The sequence below is a fragment of the Lepus europaeus genome, chromosome X (assembly GCF_033115175.1).
Source record: "Lepus europaeus isolate LE1 chromosome X, mLepTim1.pri, whole genome shotgun sequence".
Lineage (NCBI taxonomy): Eukaryota > Metazoa > Chordata > Mammalia > Lagomorpha > Leporidae > Lepus > Lepus europaeus.
In genome coordinates, this window is record NC_084850.1 from 11,503,413 (window position 1) to 11,524,552 (window position 21,140).

The window sequence follows — 21,140 nt, forward strand, 5'->3', positions numbered from 1 at the left end:
TATGCTATGTAGTGATCTTAACTATAAGTACTTTTAAATCTTATTTTAAAATTTCTTTGGCCTTGGACTAACAAAGCAATATAATGTAAGAGAATGGAAAAGAAAAACATATATAAGTATATTTGTTTTGGAAAAATAATGTCATCGGTGAAGCATTGGGGGAATAGCATTTCTCTCAGTTTTGATCTCTTTATATATAAAACAGAACAACTGAATCTAGCCTACCTGGTTTCCTGAAAGACTGAAACAAAATAATATCCATCGCTTACCAAGGACAGTGCTTGGAATATAGAAGGTGCTATTTAAGATTTATTTCATTTCATTCTTATGACCATGTTGTTTATTTACACCTATGTGGGTGTATTATAAATAAATAAATTGAATTTACATACGTTTTAGAATTGTCTTCTATCATTCTGTAAATATTTTAACATTGTACAATTTTCCAGGCCCAGATTCTTATTCACTTTGGTTATCAGCCTATGGCTATTTACCAAGTCAAGCTTCCAAGCTTAGAAACTCCACGGAAGGTACTCTTGGTCCTCTTCCCTATGCTTAAGTACTAAAGCTTTCCTCCAATCTATGATGCTTCCAATTCACCAGTGAGTGGTTCATTTTACTAATGCTTCACCTAAATGAATTCATGATAAACAGTGTTGAGGAAAGATAGGAGAATTAGACAAAAACTCATATATAGCCACCAAACTGCAAGGGCTCTTATCAATAGCAATATTCTTTTTAATTTATGCATTTTTGCAACTAGGTGATGCTATAAATATGGAAAAGCACTCACACTCTTTCCAGACAGTTCATGTTAAATGATTTTGTTTTGCCAATACTTATAGTTAAATAATATTTCAGGTCGAGAACACTTTACAAGTCTGGGCTACTAACATCTTTCTCAGGGAGTTCATACAAACTACAGTTCACGTTTTAGAGTATATATACAGTGGCAGTGGCCAGAACGGTCAGTCCTCCCTCCAAAATGTATCAGATCTACCTGCTCTTACATAAATAAGGTTCTTTTAAGTTGTTTTGTTTTTATGATAACATATTTTGAGAAACAATTTTTTTTTCTTCTTTTGTTCTTTATTGTTTTAGTGCTGTATCCAAAAATTTCAGTCTTGAAGAGTTATAGCTCTCATTAGCCTAGGAAAGTTTGAACCCCATCTTGCTTGATTTCAGAAAATCCATTGAATTTATCTTTTTGTCACCCAATACTTTAGGGATAGAATATAAATGGCATCTATGTCCTGTACATCACCTCAATCAACAGCCTTGCTAAGACCTTTGGCAACATACCCTGCATTGTGCCTCCTATCACCCATTGATTGCCTTCCCCAAGTCCTTCTTCAGAGATGGTCATGGACCTTTCTTTCATTTTTCCTAAGCACAGCTATTACTAGAGTGTAAAAATTTGCAAAGCTTTGCTGTACATTAAGCAAAAGCAGAAGGGAATTCCAATGTGAATTAAACAAGCTTTAACACTAACTGCTGGATACTACTACCCCTATGCTCAATGGCTCATGGAACACCACAAGGAACATCTCAAAGTGCTCTAGTCAACTAACATGAAACAAAGGCCAGCTCACCTCCTACTAATTAATATAAATACCTTTGACCATATTTCCCCTGGCTGACCATAGCACTCCCCCAACTTCTTTATAGTTCAATGATTAGCAAAACAAATTCTCCTTTTTTGCCATTATTAGTATTGTTTTCCTTATAAAAAAAGCTTCTGATATTCAATTTCATCCAATATTGGAAGATTGCTGGATATGTAAAAATGATAGAAAATATACCTTATATTCATCTTTCATTTTTTCTTAATGAGCAACTATTGAACATTGCTCCATGGTGTAATTTTTCATACTTTCTCTCTTTCCATTGTATTGATGTTAATAATTCATATAATAAATCGTTATTAATAGATATTTATCTCATTTCAAATTCTCTACTAATATAAAAATACTGCTGTGCACGCATCTTTGATCTTCATTTAATTTCCTGTGAATGATTATCCTGAAGTATTCTTACTGTTTCGGAGGCATATACACATGATAATAGAAAATCCACATTGCCTTCAAGATAGGGTGCACAAATGCGTATTTACACATACCCATATAAAACTAAATATTTTCATCGTCTTAAATCTGGGCAAACTTCAGATTACCCATGCTGATCAATCATCAGGAGGAATATACTTTGAGCTTCACTGATAGGAGGGGATTATTTGGTGACAGGTAAAGTGTAATAAGGATAGGAAGGATGATATTGAAGAAGAAATATTGTGAGGGCAAATATGATAGACAATGAAGGACTTTTGGCAAAGATAAGGAACTATAGAAAAAACACAAAGTAGGATGAGAAGTCATTTGTATCAATTAGCCATTGCTGCAGCAAAAAAACATTCCAATGACATATTGTTTCTCTTGATTCTGTGATTTAGCTGGTCATTTCCCCTGCTGTTTTTTTCAGAGCAAATTCAAAGTGGAAGTATTCATCTGTAGGAGCTTATGGGCTGAGACGTCCAGTATGGCTTTGTATACAAGTCTAGCAGTGTCTCATGGTTATTGGCTGTGAAGGTTCTGCCACACTCAACTTGGCCTCTCATCCTGCAAAGGACCAGACTACCTTCCTTACATGACAAACTCAAGGCAGCATTCCAAGAGGCTGAAAAGGGAAGTTGCAAAGTAACTTTAAAGGAAAAACCCCTGAAGTTTTATAATGGCATTTTCCTTTATAGTCTTTAGCACAAAGCAAGACAAAAAGCTATCTCAGATTCAAGGGGAAAAGAAACAGATTTTACCTTTTAATGGAAGGAATGTCAAAGTCATGCAGAGGCTTATGCATACTGGGATGGTAGAAATTGGTGGGCATCAACTTACCACACACAGTATATGTGAAATACATGAAATTTGTCTACCTAATATAAATAAAAAATATAAATAAAGATTACTTCAGGCTATTTTGAGGTAAGTAGGTTGTATGGGGACATAAGAAACAGAAACATCAAGTATAAAGTGAATTCCAACGGAAACATCACTGTCTTTAAGATGTTTTGTACATATTGCTAGACATATATGAGTCAACAATGTCATAGATTTTGTTACAACTTTAAATGTGATGCCTTGGTGTAGTTTAGGCTGATTATCTTTCTGAATTGAATTCACCACAGCTAAAGAAGAATGAATGAAGATAAATCTCTTTTGGAAAAAGACTTTAGAAAAAATGTTCAGATAGCTTCAAAAATGTAATAATGAAGATCACACAATGAATATATGACATATGTATAGTGAGAAAAATCAAATGTGTTTTATTCTTTGCTCAGAAAGTAGCCTAACTAAAACAGTGTTTTAAAATACAACTTATCATTCATCTTTCCTCTTCTTATTTTGAAAAAGTTCGATAACTATTTTGCAAAGAAACTTTGAGTGTATATGCCTTGATGGTCAAAAGATATTCCTGTTATCTAATTACAATTTAAAATTTAGGAACTGTATGAATCAATTTACAGTCATAGAGAACCGATAATGACAATGCTGATTCTAAAAATGATTGCATTAGAAAGAAAACAGTGGTTGATACTTTATGTAATGATATGAATTGGTATTCTGCTCTGCTGAAAGAAAAACTGGTGAAAGGATTAGCCAAGAAAATGAAAGTATCCATTAATCATAAATTAAAAAGCATAGAGTTGATCTAAATAAAGATTTTTGAAAAGCAACTAAAAAGTGCCAGATATATCAATCATGTGGTTATCAAAGAGCACATGCTTTTAATCCCAGTTCTCAATACGGGTAATGGGATAGGATGGGAAACACTCTCTTGCTCAGAAACAGAAGCAAATTGTTGCAGTCTTTTTTAAATATTTGGAAACATGAATCTAAAAGTATTAAAAGATATTTTGATGCAATAATTCTAATTATGTAAATAGGATTAAGAAGGGTATAGTTTCATATACAAACATTCATGGCAATTCATGAATATAAGAAATTTAAACTGAATTATCAGTAGAACATGCTTGAATTAATGATGTCTTAACACAAAAAACCTTCATGTGCTTATGAAAAATCATTTTTCAATACCTTTATAATTATAAGAAAAATCCTAAGTTCACTAGAAAAATCTGGATATACAATCATATTGGTAATATGACCTCAATTATTTAGGAAATACATACACTCATGAGCATAGTGTGGCAATGGGGTAATGAATGGGTTAAAAACATCCTATCCACCCCCCAAAATTAATTAACTGGACAAGTGTTTGATATCAACTATTTAAAGTTTATGGAAATTGAACGAAGACAAATCACAAATTTAATACACAGAATCCTCCCAAAAATCAAGTAACAATATTGGAGTTTATGGTATTGTGACCCTAGGCTGTCCTTATCCCTTGTGAGTTCAGTCAGAACAGTAATGATATTAGGACAAGTTGATGGTGAGAAATAGCAGCATTTTTGCTAATGGACACAGACTTGATTTGGTGCAGAAGGTATAAAGTCTATACCCAGTGTCAAATAAGGAGTCTTCAGCTTTGCTGCCAGAGATTGTGATCCCATTTGGTCTGGACAGCAGATTGTAGAACCAGACATAAAATTACAAGGTGGTCCTGGGAATGAGCAAAGCATAGAAAGGATTAATAAGCCCTGCAAATATGCCTGGGCAATTCATTCAAATACACAAGAAAGACAAAAAAAAAAAAAAAAAACTACAAGAATTTCTTTGAGTTTAAAGGAAGGGAACCCAAATGGAAATTCAAATCCACATCCCAAAAACAAAGAGCATTATTGAAAGTAATTATGTGGCTGGCACAGCGGCTCAATAGGCTAATCCTATGCCTGTAGCGCTGGCACCCTGGGGTTCTAGTCCCAGTCGGGGTGCCAGATTCTGTCCCGGTTGCTCCTCTTCCAGTCCAGCTCTTTGCTGTGGCCTGGGAAGGCAGTGGAGTATGGCCCAGGTCCTTGGGCCCTGCACCCACATGGGAGACCAGGAGAAGCACTTGGCTCCTGGCTTCGGATCAGCGCGGTGTGCTGGCTGCAGCAGCCATTGCGGGGTGAACCAACGGAAAAAGGAAGACCTTTCTCTCTGTCTCTCTCACTGTCCACTCTGCCTGTCAAAAAAACAAAAAATCAATAAAAATAAATAAATGTAATTATATAACTAATTACAAAACATATATATATGCATATTTTTTTATCTTAAGTGTTTTAAAAATAAATGGAATAACTCATTATAAATGTAATAGTATTGATAAGTTTATAGCACAGAACAAATGTGGTATATTTGGCAATAATGGAATAAAGGCAATGCGTGAGAATAAATCTGCTTTATAATAGGCAAATGATAACTGATCATAACTTTAATCCACCATTGGAAATGAACAGAACCAGAAACATAAATAAGAAGGGTAATATAACAAAAATCTTTTCTTTCTTTTCAATTTAATTTGTGTTTATTTTATTTTTTTGAAGGAGAGAAGCAGAGACAGAGTATAGAGAGAGAAAACTCCCAGGTACTGGTTCATCCTCCATTGCCCCAAATACACCCCATATGTGGGCTTGGGCCAGGCTGAACACGGGTCTTGGCCAAGAGATGGGAACATGATCTAGATCCCTCCTGAGGGCGGCAGGACCTAAGTTCTTGAGCCATCCCTGCTGCCTCCCTTGGTTTGTATTAGCAAGAAGACCAAACAAGGAGCAGAGCTGGAACTCAAACCTAGGCACTCTGATGTGAGATACAGCTACCCCACGTGGCAGTTTTTTTTTGTTTGTTTTTTAAGATTTATTTGAAAAGAATGTTACAGAGAGAGAGAGAGAGAGAGAGAGAGAGAGAGAGAGAGAGATCTTCCATCTGTTGGTTCACTATCCAAATGACCACAATAGCTGGAGCTGGGCTGGTCTGAAGCCAGGAGACAGTAGCTTCTTCTTGGTCTCCCACATGGGTGCAGGAGCCCCAGCACTTGGGCCATCCTCTGCTACTTTCGAAAGCACATTAGCAGTGAACTGGATCAGAAGTGGAGCATCTGAAACTCGAACAGGCACTCATATTGCAGGTGGTGACTTTACCTGCTGCGCCACAATGCTGGGAGTTGCATCTTAATCACTAGACCAAATGTTTGATCTACAAATGCTTTCTTCTCTGTTACTTTTAAAGACAAAATCATGTAACATAACAATTATAAGAATTTATTATAGGGGCCTGCACTGTGGCATAGCGAGTAAAGCACCGCATGCAGTGCTGGCATCCCATATGGGCGCCAGTTCGAGTCCCGGCCGCTCCACTTCTGATTCAGCTCTGCTATGGCCTGGGAAAGCAGTAGAAGATGGCCCAAGTGCTTGGGCCCCTGCACCTGCATGGGAGACCTGGGAGAAGCTCCTGGCTCCTGGCTTGGGATTGGTGGAGCTCCAGCTGTTGAGGCCATCTGGGGAGTGAACCAGTAGATAGAAGAACTAACTCTCTCTCTCTGCCTCTCTTTCTCTCTCTGTGTAACTCTGACTTTCAAGTAAATAAATAAATCTTTTAAAAAAGAATTTATTATGGTGTTTTAACATATGCATACATACATGCATTTTCAATGTAACAGTAATGAATCAGAGCAAGAATGAAACAGAATGAAAGAAGAATGAAACAGAATTCAACTACTCTAAGTATGAGATAGATTCTGATATAACTGGTACTTCCTAAAAAAAAAAAAAGTTTGCTAAGGAAAACTCAAAACGATATTGTGAAAAACCATTAAGTTAAAATGTTATCCTAGTTTATTACTCAGTGTTCTCCAGAGAGACAGAGCCAATAGGTTTTATACACACACATACACACACACATATGAGAGGGGGTTTACTAGGGAATTGGCTCAGAAAACTATGAAGACTTAGAAGTCTCACCTCAGGTTGTCGACAGGCTATAGACCATGGGAAACCAGTAGCATGATTCAGTTGGTGTCTGAAGGCTTTGGAACCAGGGAGTTGATGACGTAACTTTCAGCTGGCGGCTGAAACCCTGAGATCTGGGGAAGAAGGCCACTGTTTTAAATTTTAAAGTCCAAAGGCTGGGTAGCTTTTTTTTTTTTTTTTAAGAAAAAGAGTCTTTATTTATTTATTTGAAAGACAGAGAGAAGGATAAAAACAGAGTACACCCATCCATTAACTGATTCATTTCCCAAACATCCACTACAGCTAATTTGAAGATTGGGGTTAGGAACTCTTTCTGGATCTTCATGACTGGCAGGGACCTAACCACTCGATCTATAAACTTCTGTCTCCCTGAATACATTAGCAGGAAGCTGGAATCAGCGGCAGATTTGGGACTCAAACTCAGGCATTCCAGATGTCCCAAATAGTATCCTAACCACCATGCCAATGCCTGCCTCAGTCCTGGAGTTCTGGTATTCCAGGCAGGAGACAAGCATGTCCCAACTCCCAGGCAAAGAAGTCAACTTGTCTTCTGTATTTGTTCTCTCTGGAACACTAGTTGATCAAGTGTTGCCCACACACTGAGGCGGAATCTTTCCCACCTAGTCACTGTGACTTAATGCTAACTTCCTCTGCAGACACCTTCACAAACACTCCCAAAATATAGTTTTTCCATGATTCTGAGTATTACTTAACACAGTTAACACTTAAATAAACCATCACTCCTAAGAATATTCATATAATGCAAATAAAAAATATACTAGCCATATAGAAAACAAAAATCAACATGCCTAGTGTTAAATTAAAAGGTATAAATTTTAAAAGTGAATTGGTTAACCATCAAAATCAAAATTCAAAGAGTGTAGGAATGGGTTAAAACCAGGATGCAGCTATTTTCTGAATATTTGAGATGCATTTTAGAAACAGATAGAAATATTTTAACAAAAACTTGGAGAAAATATATAACTAACAATGTTAAGACAGTAGGGGTGGTTATGCTAATGACATTTTTTTAAAAAATTATTAAATGTAAACATATTCAGAAAAACATAAATATATGCATACTCAAATCAACTATTGTAAAAACTGACAGAAGAGATGAGATAGACGAATCAACAGTTATAAAAGTTTCAAATCTCCACTCAACAAGAGATCAATAAAGCTGAATACACATTCTTCTGAAGCACAAATGAAGTACTATCCAAGACAGAGCATACGTTTCAATAAATTTAAAACATTTGAAGTCATACAAAATATTTTCTCTAATCAATGGAGTGAAATTGGTAAAAAAAGAAACTTGTTCGATTATTCTGTATGTCCATTAAATGGTGTGCTCTTAAACAACAGTCAAGCAAAAATCAAAAAAGGAAATTAGATGAAAATAAATGAAGGCACAGCATAAAGAACTTGTTGGATAGTCATCTATCAATAAAAAAATCACAAAGTGGTTTATAAAAAAATCTGGTTGGAAGAGTGCTTTGAGGGACATGTATAGCTATAAACATCTACATTAAAAAAGGAAACAGATCTTAAACAAAAATAATCTCAGAGTTCTATCTTAAGAGATAGAGCAGGAACTTGCATTGTGGCATAGCAGGTAAAGACACAACCTGCGATGTCAGTATCCCATATGGGCTCCAGTCCAAATCCCAGCAGCTCCAACTCTGATCCAGCTCTCTACTAATGGCCTGGGAAAGCAGAAAAGAATGTCCCAAGTACTGGGCTCCTGCCCCTACGTGGGAGACCCAGAAGAATCTCCTGGCTCCTGGCTTCAGCCTGGCCCAGCTCAAACCATTGAGGTCATTTGGGAAGTGAACCAGCAGATGGAAGTCATTCTCTCTCTGTCTCTGTCTCTGTCTCTCTCTCTCTCTCTCTCTCTCTCTCTCTCTCTCATTTTCCTTTCTTTCTCTTTGCACTGTGCCTTGCAAATAAAAATAAATCTTTAAAAAGAGAAATGTGACAAAGAAGATGAGAAATTAATTGGATAGAAAGTAAAAAAAAAAGAAAATAAGGAAAAATCATCAAAACCAACAACTGTTTCTTTGAGGAAATCAACAATACTCATAAATCTTTAGCTGTACTGACAATAATATGAGAAAGGAAACATATCCAGCTGTGAAATTTTTATATTAATCATGTGATTTCAATTTTTATATTCTCTAACATTTCTAAATTTCTTACACTGATTATATAAATATACAACAATAAGATCATTTTTATAACCAAATAAAAACACTATTGCAAAAACATCAGAGAGAGATTATCCATGAATAAAACAGCCACAGTTGTCAAAATAAATATTTATTTCATACATATATAAAACAGCTATTTTGGAAGAAGCTCTACCATCACTATGGAAAAACAAAAAGAATAGAAATCACAACAGCAACATTACTCTTGCCCTTGAGCAAACAATATGGCTTTTCCTTCTGTGCTATTGGGAATGTGAGGGTACCATCTAAATTCACAAGTACTGTCTCAAGTAGTACTGTAATAAGTACCGTAGTAGGTCATTCTCCGTTCCAAAAACACACCTTACCTGAAGCTTATAATTTGAAAACCAAAGGGTAGGAGACTGGATGGAATGGGAATGTTCTGAAAGCAATCACAGGGGAAGTCTTACTGGAGCTTGGTCTTCTATAATGAGCAGAAGCTCACTATTCACAGAAGGAATAGAATAAGAAGACACGCAGAAGCATAACAGGACACAGATAATTGCTCCTTTGTGTAGTTGAAAGGTGGCATGAGGAAATAAATGGAGGTACCAAGAGAAGCTGTAGGGTAGGATCGGGCTAGTATAAGGAGGGCTCTGTTGCCATGCTATGCATTGCAGCCTTTATTCAGAAACATATTGATAGGCATTTGTTTTAGAAAGAGCTGTGACACATTGTGATTTGCATTTTGGAAAGACTTTTTTGGGGAGCTACCTACTCCTGGAAAGAATCAGCATTGTTATTCTTTTTTTTTCTGCTTACTTATGATTTTTTAAAGCCCAATAAAAACAACACTGTGATAATGAACTCCATGTGTTGTATTTCTTGAAGAAACTTCTTGTAAATGAGTACGTTAAATCCCCAAGAATATGACTAAAGTGACATTACAAATTAGGATTACCATATGCCACAAAGGAAAGAAATAACTTACAAATCGTTTAAGAGTCTTCAGGGAGAGAGGAAACAGTTTGAGACAGCACAGAGGCTTCAAACAATTATGCTAGAGAATCAGTGCTTTAACCACTACTGTGCTGTCTTGTATATTTGCAAAGCGTGCAGAAGCTGAATGATTTATCTGAATACTGGTGATAATGTGAATTATAGTTTTATTTAGCAGTGATAACAGCTCAAAGTTCTTAAAAGATAACAAGCAAAGAATCAAGCATTACTTGGGATAATATCAATAATAATAATAAAGATAATAATTAATGAAGTCATGTAGGATCAGATCAAGATGGTTGAACAGAGAGGAACTGCACCCCTTCCAGCAACAGCAAAATGCCAGAAAAACAAAGGAAGGAGAGAATTTCCAAGATAGTGACTGGGGGAAAATTTCAATAAAGAATTGAGAAGAGCTGAAAACAGAACTGAAAATCTGCAGAGGAGCCAGCATTGTGGTCCAGCAGTTAAGCCACTACTTGTGATGCAAGCATCTGCTATTAGAGTGACTGGGTTGAGTCCCAGCTGCTCTGCTTGAAATCCAGCATCCTATTAAAGTGCCAGGAAAGGCACCAGAAGATGGTTCAAATGTTTGGGCCCCTGTCACCCATGTGAGAGTATAGTACGTAGTTCCTGACCCAGAGCTGACTGTTGTGGCCCTCTGGGGAGTAAACCCGTGGATGGAAGATCTCTTTCTCTTTCTTTCCCCCTCTCCCCTTCCCTCTCTCACTCTACCTTTCAAATAAATACACACATTTTCTTTAAAAAAGAAAGCCATCAGAGAGAGAAGATCAAAGTATGCCACTATAGTTCCTATGCAGGTGCCCTTGTAGGGTTGGGGGAAGGGATGCTGTCTTGGCAGGGAAAGGTAAGCAGAAAGTGCCATGACCCCACCATTGCATGACAGCCCTAAGTAGAGGAAAATTTCACTGTCCTCACTGACTTTTCATTCACTCTAGAAAGCTGAAGGAGGTCCAAGTGACTGCTTTGCTGCAAAAAAGGAACCCACATTGCCTCCTTTCACCCGCAAAGTGCCAGACTGGATCTGGACAGGATAACCACTTTTAAACTCTATTCTGATGTAGAAGAAGACAAGCAGCTCCCTCACCCTCCAAAGGCCCCAGAACTGGTGACATGTCCCTTTGCAGGGCAGACAGTAAGTCCTTGCATTTTGTAGCTGTGGTATCTCTGTACTAAGCCCCAGAGCCCGTCTCAGTTGCTCTGCATGATCTAGGGAAGCAGCCCTTAGGATCTTAGAGCTCACCACTAGCAACAGCCCATACAAACTCCGAGAAGACTAGACCTAAGGAATTTTCTCCCTACATCTCTTAGCACATGGTGTTGGTGCCCAGAACACAAGCCCCACAATCACCCTCGCATACCCTGTGGGAACTGGGGAGCAGTTTCCTCTGTGCTCTGCAGCTCTGGGACTCTCACTGTTGCTATAACCCATTGAGTAATTCTCTCACCTGTGATGTCTGGAGGGCCCTATCTGCACTCGTGTCTTTCAGGCTGGTGACTTCTAGTCCACAATCCCTGGAATTTCTGGTACTCACCCACCCTTTAAGACTTGGGTAAAGATCCCTCTACATCCTGCAGTTCCAGAATTGTATCTATCAGTACTAAATTCCTCAGATTCACTGCTATCTACCCTCTATTGTCCAGAGAAGGGTCTATCTGGGTTCCACCAATCCACACTCACACATTTCATAGCAAAATCCCCAAAATAACCTGTATTTATCCTGTATGACTGGGACAAGCTTCCCTTCAAGTCCTCCAGTGCTGGGACTAGAGCCTTTAGTGCTATGAGCCCCAGCATCATTCACACCCACCCAACAGGACCTGGGGATGTTTCCAGCCACATCACACAGACTCAGAGTCTTAGACCTTGGTACCTCAAGCCCCAACATCAATAAAGTTCACCTAGCTGGCAAGAGTACAGTCCCTTCTGGGTCCTACAGTGCTAGGAACATGGCTATAGCCATCACAGATCTCACTGTGATTGACACCCAGTTTTCTGCAGACTGAAGATACATACCCCATGAAGACTAGATCTGCTTCAAGGTCATACTACTACTACTTCCAAGAACTACTGCAGCCTACGCAACTGTGACATTCATGGACATTGCTGACATTGATTATAGCTGAAGTAATCACCCAGAGGTTCTACTGCTGCATTGACCTAAGCACAAACCACAAAGTAACAGCCAAAGTTATACACTACATTCCATGTAAACAAAAAATTACTTTTCAACAAAATCTATTCCATGAAGAATAAGGAACTATTTTACCATAGGTACAGACATCAACCTGGGACATAGGAAATATGAAGAAGCAAAGAAACATGACATTTGCAAATGAACAAAATAATTCTCTAAATAAATCCCGATTTGAAGAAAATCTATGAAATTAATAAAAAGAATTAAAAACATAATCCTTGGAAACTCAATGAGATGCAAGAGACTATAGACAGCTTAAAGTAATTATGAAAGCAATATGTGATATAAATGAAAAATTCAATAAATGTTAGAAAAAAAATTAAAGAAAGCTTTCACCCACTGGTTCACTCTCCAAATATCCACAACAGCCAGGCTGGAGCCAGACTGAAATCAAGAGCCAGTAATTCCATATAGGTCTCCCATGTATGTGGCAGTGGTAGATAGAATCCTGATCACAAAGATAGATACCAGGGCGGGGGGCTCACCCCACAATCTGGAGATGAGTTTCAGAGGTCCTGAGAAAAATCATGCAACTGACTTCTTTGGAGGACTTCTGTGACTGGAGACTTAACTTTCAACCAATTAACCGATGAAAACTGTCCCTTTTCAATGCTGCTCCTGGATCATTCTCCAGGACCTTCCTCTTTTACAGCCTATAAAATTCTCTACACAATCAGACCTTAATGACTCCTTCCCTGCATCCTGGCTGAAGAGAGCTTACTCTGCTTCTTTCAATAGACTACTTCTGCTTTCTACACTCTTCCTTGTCCTTGATCATAATTCTTCATGGTCACAAGACATGAACCCAAGTGATTAGAAACATGGATTCTTACATTTCTTGGGGTCTTGTTCAGGATCATTGGAAGGGTGAGCAAAGACAGACTGTCTCTGCTTCTTTGTTCAGAGATCCTTGTACTCTACCATTTCCCACTATCAAGTAAGAGACCAGAACTCTTGTCAGTGGATTAAAAGTGATTAGCATGGTTTCCAGTACATGGTTGCTGGTCTTAAAAGACTCAGAGCACAGGCTCGCTAGGGCAGACCTGATTCATCCCCTTCTGCATTTTGGTGCTGGAAATATTGGTCTTGTGGTGCCTCAGTTTACTTTCAGGGAAATTCATCCAATGCATTTGAGGCTGCAGGAAGGTCTTGAAGTAATTGAAAGATTCTGTCCAGGGCAGCTCCTGAGTGTTGCCTGTAGGCCCCTGATCAGATCTAGACTCTCTTTCTGTCTCTCTCCCCCTCCTTCCTGTTCACTACTCCTCCTCACTCAGCCTGAAATATTAGGATTGGTGGAGGATGCCTCTTGCCACAAGTAGCCTGACAGGTTTCCCCACCTAAGCCAGCAAGAGAGAGACCTTAAACCATTAACCTTTTTCATCCTTATAGTTGTTTTTCTTCCCTGTCTGCCGTTCACACTTCGTTCATCATGTTTTTCAGCTCTTGAAAACAGGATTATGATTCTCTACCTCTGTTTCATGATGTATTTAACTGTATTAAATAACGGGATCATATGTCGATTGCATGTGCTAGTCCTTTTTTAAATTTTTTATACACTAGTCTTTTTTTTAAAGTATTTATTTTATTTATTTGGAAGACAGTTACAGAAAGAGGTAGAGCCAGGGAGAGAAAGAGAGTTCTTCTATCTGTTGATTCACTTCCCAAATGGCCACAATGTCTGGAGCTTAGCTAATCTGAAGCCAGGAGCCAGGAACTTCTTTCAGGTCTCTCACATGGGTGCAGAGGCCCAAGGACTTGGACCATCTGCTGCTGCTTTCCCAAGTGCATTAAAAGGGAGCTGGATCAAAAGTGAAGCAGCCAGGACTTGAACTGGAACCACTATGGGATGCTGATGTTGTGGGCAGTGGCTTTAACCCACAGCAGCACAGCGCTGGCCCCATGCTAGTTCTTTTAATCAAGGTTTTTCTGTATTGCTGTAACTGGCCTAGGTAAGGAGAATTTTATGCATCTTGGGGAAAAGTCTCACATGTTTTCTATTGCCTTTATTGAGTCTCGATTGCTTGGGAGAACCAAGGCTTAAAGTAGTTTGCTTTATCTACCTATTTTTAAATGTTTGAGTGATTACTATAACTCTGTTTAGACCTCGCCCACATCTGTGGTTAAAATGCTTAGGTTAAATGGATTAAAAATACATTGCACATTATAAAAATGATGCCAAATTTATGTTGTGCTTACATAAAGTTCTGATGTTTTATACTCTAGGAACAATGAGACACAGTTACAGAGTAGACCCATCCCCACATTCTCCCTATGAGGCCATGGGTATCAACATCCATCCCACTCTTACAGACCCTAGTTTTCAAAAGGTTAGTATAGACTGTGATTAGGGAGTCTATGCTCCAGATATAGGCATACCAGACATGGGAAAAACTTAGAGGTCAAACATATGAGGTCAGGATCCAAGGGTTTCAAGGGCAGGAGTGAAGGCATAGGTAAGAGTGTTTATTCGTATTCTCTGACCTCTCCCTGCTGTATACTCCATGCTGCTACAGTTCCACAACAAAAGAATTTGAAGGATGTGGTAAGTGAACGGAAATAGAAACTTAGGGACACCTTTGTTTCTTTTCCTCTCATTTTAGATGAGTAACAAACCCATCTTTGGCATGTACCCTTTTTGGAGTGCATCATCAGGTAATAGGATTCTTTTGATCCTCAAACCTTGAAGAAAGAAAGCCTGGTGGTTTACTTTACCGTGGAGTGGCCAGGATACAAACTGCAGGACAGAGAGACTTGGCCCCCGAAGGGAAGACTTAATTATAACACCATCCTCCAACTAGATCCCTGATTTCATAGAGCAGGAAAATGATCTGAGATACCTTATGCCCGAGCATTTGTTTGCTTTGTGAGATAAAGCAGATCTTTGTAAATTCTGTAAGGTAGATCTAGCACTTTTAGCAACAGTCACCCTCAAGACTGCAGCTTCCCCACCCTCCACAGAGTCCACCATACAAGCTACACTGTTCCCACCACCTACCACTCTTGTTCCTTCATGCTCTCCCCCCAATTCAGGACTATTTGATGGCAAGCAGGACACACCTGATCACTGATTTCTATTTTACCCTTCCATATGGTTCCTGCAGGGTTTGGTGCCATTTATCATTTCCAGGTCCCATTTTCCTTGCAGGGTCTTAAATAGATAAAGGGAGAGTTGGGAAGACTTTCAAAAGACCCTGACAGATATATTGAAGTCTTCTGGAATTTGTTTCAGGGCTATAATCTCACCTGGAACACTGTAATTTTCCTCCTTAATCATACATTAATAGGGAATGAAAAACAAGCTCTCTCTAAGCTGAAAAAAACTTTTGGGGATGAGCTTCATATGATATTTACATCACTTCCTCATCATAGAGGCCAAGAATAGTTATATCCTGGAGGAAAACAGGCTTTTTCTCATAAATAGCCTCACCCTAAATGGACACCAGAGAATACTGTAGATGAATGGAAATGAAAACATGTCATTGCTTGTGTCCTGGAGGGATTGAGGAGGACCAGGACCAAGCCTCTAAACCATGCCCAGGATACACCAAGATCCAAAGGAGAACCCATCTGGTTTACTAGAGAGATTGGGGGAGGCATTAGTTAAGCATACTTCCCTATCTCCTAATTCAATAGGATAGACAATCTTAAAGAATAATTTTATTACTCAATCAGCCTTATATATATTAAAATCAATCCTCAAGAAACAGGCAATTGACCTGAGAGTACTTTAGAAATCCTCCTGAAGGTCTCCACTTTGGTCTTTTACAATCAGGACCAGGAGGAGACCCAACAACAAGATAGAAGGGATACAGAAATGTTGCAGGTCTGCTAGAAACCTTATGGTCACATCAACCTGAAGGTCCCCACAGTTCTTCAAAGCACTATGGGTATGGCTTAGTAGGGCACATCAAGAACAAATGTCCACATTCCTGTCTCCAGAGAAAACCTCAATGGACCTGTCCTATTTGTGATGGGGATCATTGAAATGTTGACTGCTCTTGGAGACCAAGGCCTCTGGAATTAGACCCCATTCCTTGATTGACCAAACAAGACTGAAGTGGCCTTGGGCTTCTCCTACATGCTCCTATCACCCAGACAGCCATGGGTTGTCCTAATTGCTGAAGGGAAGGAAATTGACCTCTTTTGAGATACTGGAACTACCCTTTCTTTCAAATTTATTCACCTCTCTTCCCTTTGATTGTGAGAGTCATCCCAGGAAAGTCCTTAGATACTTTACCCAACCCCCATGCTGCATGAAAAACTTGAATATTTTGTGACATCCTTTGTTTCATATGCCCTACATTATCATAGAAACTTAAAAATTTGAGGTACTGAAGTTCTGAGAAATATTACACAGCTTCAGAGATTTTGCAAGGCCTTGGCTTGGTAATGTAAGCCCTAGAACCACAGTGTAATATCACTAAAAGCAAATTCCCTAGTTCTTTTTTTTTTTAATAAAATTGACTCCACATTATTTTGTAGTGTACATGTTCAGAAAGTGTAACTTTCTTCTAGGTGACTATGAAACTATAAAGTCAGACCACTCCCACATCACTAAAGTGCATGAACACACTATTGTCCCTTTCATGGATTTAAAAAGAGATAATGAAATACAATTCACATACTATAAAATTTGATATTCTTAAGTGTGTGATTCAGTGGTTTTCATTATATTTATAGTTGTATATTGGCAATAGTGTACAAGTTCTGGTTATTATCAGAGCATTTCCATCACCTCAAAAAGAAACCCTATACATTGATTCATAGATTGTTACATACAACAGGATCTCTTAGGTAACAAGAATATAAAAGTATAGCACTGTCAGTCCCAGAAATTTGCTCCTAAGCCGCCTTCTTGTTTGTTCATGTACTCATTGGTTCCATTTATATATTAATACATCTATTCACTCTTCAAAAATTTATTGTACTTTTCTATTTGCCAAAGACTGTGCTAAGTGTTGAGTATATAACAGTGAACTATATGTATATAATTTCTTTATACTACTAGATGACCTTAAAATTTAGTGAATGAAAAACCATTAAAGTTTTAAAGAAATAGAAATGAATATTATTATAATTTCTAGGAGAAATAAAATGCAGAATGAGTATTGATTAGCTTAGAATTGGGACTCAGGAGGAGGTTTTCCTCACATAGGAGGCATAGGAGGCTTACATATAAATGAAAATTACACGCTGGCCAGATGAAAAGTTAGCCATGAAGCTGCAAATATTTTGGTTTATTAAATAAACTGAAATAATAGTAATTGCAAAAATAATATCCTTGGGGCTGGCACTGTGGCATAGCAGGTAAAGCCAGCATCCCATATGGGTGCCGGTTCGAGTCCTGGCTGCTCCACTTCCAATCCAGCTCTCTGCTATGGCCTGGGAAAGCAGTAGAAGATGGTCCAAGTCCTTGGGACCCTGCACCCGCGTCGGAGACCCTGGAAGAAACTCCCAGCTCCTGGCTTTGGATCAGCTTAGCTCCAGCCATTGCAACCAATTGGGGAGTGAACCAGCGAATGGAAGCCTCTCTCTCTCTTTCTCTCTCTGCCTCTCCTTCTCTCCGTAACTCTTTCAAATAAATAAATAAATCTTTAAAAAATTAATGATATCCTAATTTATCTGATTGATAACTGTGTCGCATTTCCCAATGCACCTATTCCTGTTTCTTGACATCAGTCTCTGTATTCCTTTGCTTGCTCAACCCATTAGACAATATGTTCTTGGTTATTGACTTTAGCTTTCTATAAGATAAGGTGTCTTTGAACAATATTCATTAGTCTCTTTTAGTTCAAAAAGAAGAGTGCTACAAAATAGTGACCTCTCCTAAACTGCTACTCAGGAAGTACTGATAGGGGTCGGTATGGTGGCACACTGGTTTAAGTTGCTGCTTGCAGTACTGGCATCGTTCCATATCAGAGTTCCAATTTGAGTCCCAGATACCCCTCTTTTGATCTTGCTCCATGCTAATATGCCTGGGAAAGCAATGGAAGATGGCTCAAGTACTTGGACCACTGCCACTCACATGCAAGACCTGATTGGGGATCCAAGATCCTAGATTTAGACAGATGGAGACCTGATTGTTGGTGGCCATTTAGGGGAGTGAATTAGCGGACAGAAGATCTCTCTGTCTCTCTCTCTCTGCCACTTTGCCTTTCAAATAAATAAATCTTTTAAACAGAAGAATTAGTGATAGATTTAAAAATCTTCATGTTTTTAGTGCCCTTGGAACATTTTTTAATGTCATCTCTGAGTTTCCTAAGCAATTCAAAGATTTTAGCTATTTTTCTTTCTATAGGTCTGGATTCCAGTCTTGCATTGATTGGAAGGGGCTTAAATATAATTGCAAGTGGCTCCTATTTAAAAGTCTATTTTCAAAATAATGGGTCTGGGAAATGTAAAATATCTGTCCATGTGCTCACTGAAAATGAGTAAAAATGAGAAGCATGCATGACTGAATGCACGTTCACACACATCAAAATAACCCAAATCTACTGACACTTTGATATTGGACACTGAGCCTCTAGAAATGTGAAAAATAAGTTTATGTTGTTTTACATTATCCAGTCTGAAGTATTTTGTTATGGCAGCTTTAACATAGTAAGAAGCTTTCCTGATCTCCTAGCCTACATAAAGTCTCCCTGCTTAATACATTTACAGTTGCCCCAAATTTCCCTGTCATTATATTCATCATTCTACTGCATTACAATGCTTCTTCAATGTCTGTCTTCTCTGCCAGACTGTTAAGTCACTTTAAGTAAAAGGATGAATAAATCCTCAGAAATTAAAGAGAAAAAAATGAAATCCCAATTCTGAAAGGCTTGATTTCCTAAAGTGATTTCCAAAATTTCCCTCTTGGCATGACAGCTTTTTATTTATTCCATTTCAAAACCCTCTGGCCTACTTACTAATTTGTTTTTTACAAGGTTCATGACACATTGTAGGTCGACTGGAGACCTGTTCATTATGATGTCAATTCATCGGATATTTCCTCTGTGCCAGAACAGCACTAAATGAGATAATGGAATAGATAATGGAATACAATGTAACTAGGCAAGCTTTGTCATAGAAGCACAAGAGCAATAGGGACTCATAGAAGGAGCACTCGAGTGAGATTCTGATGTGTGCTCAGCTAACTGAACGTAGTTCACTATACTTTGACACACTTGTGGATCACCATAAGAAATCAGAAATTAGAATCATTATCATAATATGTGATCCATTTAATAAATTTCTCATACATCTCTGAAAGCCTTTCATTCTAATGAAATTTAAAATTTCCTGGTTATTTTTCAAAACACAATTTTAATCAATCTATGCCTATTTAGGAGTTGGGTCAAGCACTATAGGATTGGTATTAAACTGGAATAATAATTTAATAATAAAAGTCAACCAAAAACAATACCGTGGATATTTTTATTGCCTTTTGTTTCCATGCTTTCTTCCTTTCTGAATATATTGGCTGCTTGTTGAGGTGAAAAGAAGGGATGGTTTTCAAGAGATCATTAAATCGTGGTAAACATCCACAGATTTCTCCCACTTCTCTCTATTTGTCTGCATTATGGAGTGCTGAAGTTGTTTGTTTGTTTTTTATGCTTCTAAGAGCCAAGAATCACGCCTTTAGTTAACAGTTCATAGCATCAGCACTCAGGTTTGAAACTTCAAACCACAGAAAATCTTAAATACTACAATTGAAAAGAAGAGAAGTATTGGACTAATGTTCTATAGAAAATGATTTATATGAATTTACAATTTGAAAGTAATTATAGGGTGAGTCTCCCCATGTTAGAATTTGTAAAAATAATTTGGTGCAAGTTTAATTTTAAAGACATTGTGAACTCCAAACAATGGAAATTCACAAAGCAAAACATTCTGGAAAACACAACTCATTGTTAAAACATACTTTTAAAATCCAGAAAATCTCTACATTCTCATTATGTAGTTCAGAATAATCAAAAATACTTGAGTGCTGTGTTTGATGACAGTTATTTGTCCTTTAGATTTTCAAATATGTACTGTTTATGAAAAAACATGAAAAGTTTACACACATATGCAAACACACACACACATACACAGATGTCTTCAAAAAGTTTGTGGAAGTACATATTATGTAAAAAGCATGCATGGATTTTTAAACGTTTGCAGGAATTTGAAGGCATCTTTCCTTAAAGATATTTTTTCTTAACTTGAAAGACAGAATGGCATAGAGTGCTGGAGAGAAAGAGAGAGAGAAAGTGACCTTCCATCTGCTGGTTCATTCCAAAAATGGCTACAGTAGCCAGGGCTGAGACAGGCTGAAGTTAAGAGCCTGGAACTCCTGTCTGGTCACCAAGTTGTGTGCCAGGGGCCCAAGCACTTGGACCATCTTCTGCTACCTTCCCAAGTGCATTAGCAGGGAGCTTTATTGGAATCAGAGCAGCTGGGACTCAAACTGGCTCTCTGATATGGGATGCCTATGTCCCAAGCAGCAGCTTAATACACTGTGCCACAATGCCAGCCCCTTAAAGTTATTTTTTAAGTCCTTTATTCTGTGAGACTTTTGAATAAATTTTCTGTGTGTATGTACACACATATGTCTATAAATATGTATACACATATGTGTGTATCAAAATAACTAGTAAAATGTAATAACTACAATAGAAATGTTTAATTACAATTTTCATTTCAAGCATATTGACTTGATCTGGTTAAAAAAACAGTTATATATACTTAATGATGAATTTGTATGAATTATGTTTGCATTTATGACAATAATAAATCTTGAGTATTACAAACACTTTGAGTTTTTAGCACATTTTAAAATGGAAGTCACAATGATCACTTTTCCATCAGATAATACTGCCAAAAGAC